A 7,500-nucleotide genomic window follows, 5' to 3' on the forward strand; every position below is an offset into this window, starting at 1 on the left:
TCCAAGGTAAGCATGGCAAAAGTCTGGAGATGCCGGGGATTGAACCCGGGGCCTCATACATGCAAAGCATGCGCTCTACCACTGAGCTACATCCCCACTTCTGCAAGATTTGACTGTATGATTGGAAACCCTGCATTGAACCGACGGCCACATCACCCCATTCGACTCTGCAGTATACAATGTCAGTCAGGAAAATCCTTCAGCCTTGTACCTGGATGATCTTCATGGTCTTATGTACAGATGCCTATATACAGCCTTCTTAGCGCAGTAGGCAGCGCGTCAGTCTCATAATCTGAAGGTCCTGAGTTCGATCCTCAGAGAGGGCATTTATTTCCTTCTTTTGGAATGCAAAATTCTCCGATTTTCTTGAAATGCGCAAACTATGCCTAGTTCAAAGATTTTTCCAAAGCAAATGTCTGACTATTTAAGTGGGGCTCTCACCCCAACTGCATGACAAACTTCTTCTTTCTGCATGATGGCAGGCTAGCCTTCTGGAAAAAAGCCAAGATAAGGAACAGAGGCTCCTGGAGATGCCGGGGATTGAACCCGGGACCTCATACATGCAAAACATGCGCTCTACCACTGAGCTACATCCCCACTTTTGCACTTGAGCTGTTTGATGGATGCAAGGAATCCCTGAAACCCAGGGACTGCAAAGTCTCGATCATAATCAATGGAAGGTATTGTTTGAATAAAAGTGAAAGATATGGAAATCGAAGCACAAAATCCTTCGAGCCTGATTTGAACCAGCGACCTAAGGATGTCTGACTTTATGCTACAGTCCTCCGCTCTACCAACTGAGCTATCGAAGGAGTGGCTGAAGTATCTTTCAGCGCTGTAATTATCTCTCGCTCAAGAAAGGTTGTGGGGGTGGGGATCAGGAGCAGATCGATGAAAATCATTAACATTACCTGCAGCTCCCTCTCAAAGTCACCAGTTCTTAGAGCACACTGTAAGGTACGTCTTATCACCCCAAAGGAGGATTTCAGACCAAAGTTCATGTTCTGTCTTGGCTTGGGGATAAGCAGGGGTGCTCCAAATTTCAATTTTACAGAAAGGAAAGGAACTTTGATACAAAGACCTTGGGCAGCATTGGTGGCAAATGGATGGCTGCGCGGAACCATGAAAGAAATGACAGAAAGTTATGGGAGTCATTACTAAGCACCCAGCATCAAGAACGTGCATTTTGGATGCATTTTCAAAAGGAAAGAGAACGGAAAAATCTGTAGATTGAAGGTGATTGAGATAAACAAAATATTCCGTTTTTCTAAAAGCTACTGTAAAGAGTCTTTGGTTTAGAAGAAGAACCCTTACCAATGATCAAGAGAGATGCGACAGATTTCTATCATCAAAGCATTATGGTTGTCAAGATGAATCATCACTTTGATGTCTTCAACAAGTAGGATTCTTTTGATCTATAATCATCAAAAATGAGATAGCCCCATTTCATGGGATTTTTCAAGGCAAACGTCTGACAGATTAAGCAGGGTCCTCATCCCTGTTGGAGGACATATCTCTTCCTTCATCATGATGCCAGCCTAGCTTTCTGCCCAAAATCCAAGGTAAGCATGGCAAAAGTCTGGAGATGCCGGGGATTGAACCCGGGGCCTGATACATGCAAAGCATGCGCTCTACCACTGAGCTACATCCCCACTTCTGCAAAATTTGACTGTATGATTGGAAACCCTGCATTGAACCGACGGCCACATCACCCCATTTGACTCTGCAGTATACAATGTCAGTCAGGAAAAAACTTCAGCCTTGTACCTGGATGATCTTCATGGTCTTATGTACAGATGCCTATATACAGCCTTCTTAGCGCAGTAGGCAGCGCGTCAGTCTCATAATCTGAAGGTCCTGAGTTCGATCCTCAGAGAGGGCATTTATTTCCTTCTTTTGGAATGCAAAATTCTCCGATTTTCTTGAAATGCGCAAACTATGCCTAGTTCAAAGATTTTTCCAAAGCAAATGTCTGACTATTTAAGTGGGGCTCTCACCCCAACTGCATGACAAACTTCTTCTTTCTGCATGATGGCAGGCTAGCCTTCTGGAAAAAAGCCAAGATAAGGAACAGAGGCTCCTGGAGATGCCGGGGATTGAACCCGGGACCTCATACATGCGAAGCATGCGCTCTACCACTGAGCTACATCCCCACTTTTGCACTCGAGCTGTTTGATGGATGCAAGGAGTCCCTGAAACCCAGGGACTGCAAAGTCTCGATCATAATCAATGGAAGGTATTGTTTGAATAAAAGTGAAAGATATGGAAATCGAAGCACAAAATCCTTCGAGCCAGATTTGAACCAGCGACCTAAGGATGTCTGACTTTATGCTACAGTCCTCCGCTCTACCAACTGAGCTATCGAAGGAGTGGCTGAAGTATCTTTCAGCGCTGTAATTATCTCTCGCTCAAGAAAGGTTGTGGGGGTGGGGATCAGGAGCAGATCGATGAAAATCATGAACATTACCTGCAGCTCCCTCTCAAAGTCACCAGTTCTTAGAGCACACTGTAAGGTACGTCTTATCACCCCAAAGGAGGATTTCAGACCAAAGTTCATGTTCTGTCTTGGCTTGGGGATAAGCAGGGGTGCTCCAAATTTCAATTTTACAGAAAGGAAAGGAACTTTGATACAAAGACCTTGGGCAGCATTGGTGGCAAATGGATGGCTGCGCGGAACCATGAAAGAAATGACAGAAAGTTATGGGAGTCATTACTAAGCACCCAGCATCAAGAACGTGCATTTTGGATGCATTTTCAAAAGGAAAGAGAACGGAAAAATCTGTAGATTGAAGGTGATTGAGATAAACAAAATATTCAGTTTTTCTAAAAGCTACTGTAAAGAGTCTTTGGTTTAGAAGAAGAACCCTTACCAATGATCAAGAGAGATGCGACAGATTTCTATCATCAAAGCATTATGGTTGTCAAGATGAATCATCACTTTGATGTCTTCAACAAGTAGGATTCTTTTGATCTATAATCATCAAAAATGAGATAGCCCCATTTCATGGGATTTTTCAAGGCAAACGTCTGACAGATTAAGCGGGGTCCTCATCCCGGTTGGAGGACATATCTCTTCCTTCATCATGATGCCAGCCTAGCTTTCTGCCCAAAATCCAAGGTAAGCATGGCAAAAGTCTGGAGATGCCAGGGATTGAACCCGGGGCCTCATACATGCAAAGCATGCGCTCTACCACTGAGCTACATCCCCACTTCTGCAAGATTTGACTGTATGATTGGAAACCCTGCATTGAACCGACGGCCACATCACCCCATTCGACTCTGCAGTATACAATGTCAGTCAGGAAAATCCTTCAGCCTTGTACCTGGATGATCTTCATGGTCTTATGTACAGATGCCTATATACAGCCTTCTTAGCGCAGTAGGCAGCGCGTCAGTCTCATAATCTGAAGGTCCTGAGTTCGATCCTCAGAGAGGGTATTTATTTCCTTCTTTTGGAATGCAAAATTCTCCGATTTTCTTGAAATGCGCAAACTATGCCTAGTTCAAAGATTTTTCCAAAGCAAATGTCTGACTATTTAAGTGGGGCTCTCACCCCAACTGCATGACAAACTTCTTCTTTCTGCATGATGGCAGGCTAGCCTTCTGGAAAAAAGCCAAGATAAGGAACAGAGGCTCCTGGAGATGCCGGGGATTGAACCCGGGACCTCATACATGCAAAACATGCGCTCTACCACTGAGCTACATCCCCACTTTTGCACTTGAGCTGTTTGATGGATGCAAGGAATCCCTGAAACCCAGGGACTGCAAAGTCTCGATCATAATCAATGGAAGGTATTGTTTGAATAAAAGTGAAAGTTATGGAAATCGAAGCACAAAATCCTTCGAGCCTGATTTGAACCAGCGACCTAAGGATGTCTGACTTTATGCTACAGTCCTCCGCTCTACCAACTGAGCTATCGAAGGAGTGGCTGAAGTATCTTTCAGCGCTGTAATTATCTCTCGCTCAAGAAAGGTTGTGGGGGTGGGGATCAGGAGCAGATCGATGAAAATCATTAACATTACCTGCAGCTCCCTCTCAAAGTCACCAGTTCTTAGAGCACACTGTAAGGTACGTCTTATCACCCCAAAGGAGGATTTCAGACCAAAGTTCATGTTCTGTCTTGGCTTGGGGATAAGCAGGGGTGCTCCAAATTTCAATTTTACAGAAAGGAAAGGAACTTTGATACAAAGACCTTGGGCAGCATTGGTGGCAAATGGATGGCTGCGCGGAACCATGAAAGAAATGACAGAAAGTTATGGGAGTCATTACTAAGCACCCAGCATCAAGAACGTGCATTTTGGATGCATTTTCAAAAGGAAAGAGAACGGAAAAATCTGTAGATTGAAGGTGATTGAGATAAACAAAATATTCCGTTTTTCTAAAAGCTACTGTAAAGAGTCTTTGGTTTAGAAGAAGAACCCTTACCAATGATCAAGAGAGATGCGACAGATTTCTATCATCAAAGCATTATGGTTGTCAAGATGAATCATCACTTTGATGTCTTCAACAAGTAGGATTCTTTTGATCTATAATCATCAAAAATGAGATAGCCCCATTTCATGGGATTTTTCAAGGCAAACGTCTGACAGATTAAGCGGGGTCCTCATCCCGGTTGGAGGACATATCTCTTCCTTCATCATGATGCCAGCCTAGCTTTCTGCCCAAAATCCAAGGTAAGCATGGCAAAAGTCTGGAGATGCCGGGGATTGAACCCGGGGCCTCATACATGCAAAGCATGCGCTCTACCACTGAGCTACATCCCCACTTCTGCAAGATTTGACTGTATGATTGGAAACCCTGCATTGAACCGACGGCCACATCACCCCATTCGACTCTGCAGTATACAATGTCAGTCAGGAAAATCCTTCAGCCTTGTACCTGGATGATCTTCATGGTCTTATGTACAGATGCCTATATACAGCCTTCTTAGCGCAGTAGGCAGCGCGTCAGTCTCATAATCTGAAGGTCCTGAGTTCGATCCTCAGAGAGGGCATTTATTTCCTTCTTTTGGAATGCAAAATTCTCCGATTTTCTTGAAATGCGCAAACTATGCCTAGTTCAAAGATTTTTCCAAAGCAAATGTCTGACTATTTAAGTGGGGCTCTCACCCCAACTGCATGACAAACTTCTTCTTTCTGCATGATGGCAGGCTAGCCTTCTGGAAAAAAGCCAAGATAAGGAACAGAGGCTCCTGGAGATGCCGGGGATTGAACCCGGGACCTCATACATGCAAAACATGCGCTCTACCACTGAGCTACATCCCCACTTTTGCACTCGAGCTGTTTGATGGATGCAAGGAATCCCTGAAACCCAGGGACTGCAAAGTCTCGATCATAATCAATGGAAGGTATTGTTTGAATAAAAGTGAAAGATATGGAAATCGAAGCACAAAATCCTTCGAGCCTGATTTGAACCAGCGACCTAAGGATGTCTGACTTTATGCTACAGTCCTCCGCTCTACCAACTGAGCTATCGAAGGAGTGGCTGAAGTATCTTTCAGCGCTGTAATTATCTCTCGCTCAAGAAAGGTTGTGGGGGTGGGGATCAGGAGCAGATCGATGAAAATCATTAACATTACCTGCAGCTCCCTCTCAAAGTCACCAGTTCTTAGAGCACACTGTAAGGTACGTCTTATCACCCCAAAGGAGGATTTCAGACCAAAGTTCATGTTCTGTCTTGGCTTGGGGATAAGCAGGGGTGCTCCAAATTTCAATTTTACAGAAAGGAAAGGAACTTTGATACAAAGACCTTGGGCAGCATTGGTGGCAAATGGATGGCTGCGCGGAACCATGAAAGAAATGACAGAAAGTTATGGGAGTCATTACTAAGCACCCAGCATCAAGAACGTGCATTTTGGATGCATTTTCAAAAGGAAAGAGAACGGAAAAATCTGTAGATTGAAGGTGATTGAGATAAACAAAATATTCAGTTTTTCTAAAAGCTACTGTAAAGAGTCTTTGGTTTAGAAGAAGAACCCTTACCAATGATCAAGAGAGATGCAACAGATTTCTATCATCAAAGCATTATGGTTGTCAAGATGAATCATCACTTTGATGTCTTCAACAAGTAGGATTCTTTTGATCTATAATCATCAAAAATGAGATAGCCCCATTTCATGGGATTTTTCAAGGCAAACGTCTGACAGATTAAGCAGGGTCCTCATCCCTGTTGGAGGACATATCTCTTCCTTCATCATGATGCCAGCCTAGCTTTCTGCCCAAAATCCAAGGTAAGCATGGCAAAAGTCTGGAGATGCCGGGGATTGAACCCGGGGCCTGATACATGCAAAGCATGCGCTCTACCACTGAGCTACATCCCCACTTCTGCAAAATTTGACTGTATGATTGGAAACCCTGCATTGAACCGACGGCCACATCACCCCATTTGACTCTGCAGTATACAATGTCAGTCAGGAAAAAACTTCAGCCTTGTACCTGGATGATCTTCATGGTCTTATGTACAGATGCCTATATACAGCCTTCTTAGCGCAGTAGGCAGCGCGTCAGTCTCATAATCTGAAGGTCCTGAGTTCGATCCTCAGAGAGGGCATTTATTTCCTTCTTTTGGAATGCAAAATTCTCCGATTTTCTTGAAATGCGCAAACTATGCCTAGTTCAAAGATTTTTCCAAAGCAAATGTCTGACTATTTAAGTGGGGCTCTCACCCCAACTGCATGACAAACTTCTTCTTTCTGCATGATGGCAGGCTAGCCTTCTGGAAAAAAGCCAAGATAAGGAACAGAGGCTCCTGGAGATGCCGGGGATTGAACCCGGGACCTCATACATGCGAAGCATGCGCTCTACCACTGAGCTACATCCCCACTTTTGCACTCGAGCTGTTTGATGGATGCAAGGAGTCCCTGAAACCCAGGGACTGCAAAGTCTCGATCATAATCAATGGAAGGTATTGTTTGAATAAAAGTGAAAGATATGGAAATCGAAGCACAAAATCCTTCGAGCCAGATTTGAACCAGCGACCTAAGGATGTCTGACTTTATGCTACAGTCCTCCGCTCTACCAACTGAGCTATCGAAGGAGTGGCTGAAGTATCTTTCAGCGCTGTAATTATCTCTCGCTCAAGAAAGGTTGTGGGGGTGGGGATCAGGAGCAGATCGATGAAAATCATGAACATTACCTGCAGCTCCCTCTCAAAGTCACCAGTTCTTAGAGCACACTGTAAGGTACGTCTTATCACCCCAAAGGAGGATTTCAGACCAAAGTTCATGTTCTGTCTTGGCTTGGGGATAAGCAGGGGTGCTCCAAATTTCAATTTTACAGAAAGGAAAGGAACTTTGATACAAAGACCTTGGGCAGCATTGGTGGCAAATGGATGGCTGCGCGGAACCATGAAAGAAATGACAGAAAGTTATGGGAGTCATTACTAAGCACCCAGCATCAAGAACGTGCATTTTGGATGCATTTTCAAAAGGAAAGAGAACGGAAAAATCTGTAGATTGAAGGTGATTGAGATAAACAAAATATTCCGTTTTTCTAAAAGCT

The 7,500-nt window shown here is 44.1% G+C and overlaps 6 non-coding genes across 6 annotated transcripts; 4 read left to right on the plus strand and 2 right to left on the minus strand.

Moving 5' to 3' along the window:
• The first annotated feature begins 253 nt into the window (after window positions 1–253).
• TRNAM-CAU (transfer RNA methionine (anticodon CAU)) lies at window positions 254–326 on the plus strand. The gene has a single exon. It is a non-coding gene; the product is annotated as a tRNA-Met (tRNA).
• Window positions 327–1,809: 1,483 nt separating this feature from the next.
• On the plus strand, window positions 1,810–1,882 carry TRNAM-CAU (transfer RNA methionine (anticodon CAU)). The gene has a single exon. It is a non-coding gene; the product is annotated as a tRNA-Met (tRNA).
• Window positions 1,883–2,081: 199 nt separating this feature from the next.
• Window positions 2,082–2,153, minus strand: TRNAA-CGC (transfer RNA alanine (anticodon CGC)). Its single transcript has one exon. It is a non-coding gene; the product is annotated as a tRNA-Ala (tRNA).
• A 2,768-nt stretch (window positions 2,154–4,921) lies between these two features.
• TRNAM-CAU (transfer RNA methionine (anticodon CAU)) lies at window positions 4,922–4,994 on the plus strand. Its single transcript has one exon. It is a non-coding gene; the product is annotated as a tRNA-Met (tRNA).
• Window positions 4,995–6,477: 1,483 nt separating this feature from the next.
• Window positions 6,478–6,550, plus strand: TRNAM-CAU (transfer RNA methionine (anticodon CAU)). The gene has a single exon. It is a non-coding gene; the product is annotated as a tRNA-Met (tRNA).
• Window positions 6,551–6,749: 199 nt separating this feature from the next.
• Window positions 6,750–6,821, minus strand: TRNAA-CGC (transfer RNA alanine (anticodon CGC)). Its single transcript has one exon. It is a non-coding gene; the product is annotated as a tRNA-Ala (tRNA).
• Window positions 6,822–7,500: the final 679 nt, after the last annotated feature.

The sequence above is a fragment of the Triturus cristatus genome, chromosome 4_1 (assembly GCF_964204655.1).
Source record: "Triturus cristatus chromosome 4_1, aTriCri1.1, whole genome shotgun sequence".
Taxonomy (NCBI): Eukaryota; Metazoa; Chordata; class Amphibia; order Caudata; family Salamandridae; genus Triturus; species Triturus cristatus.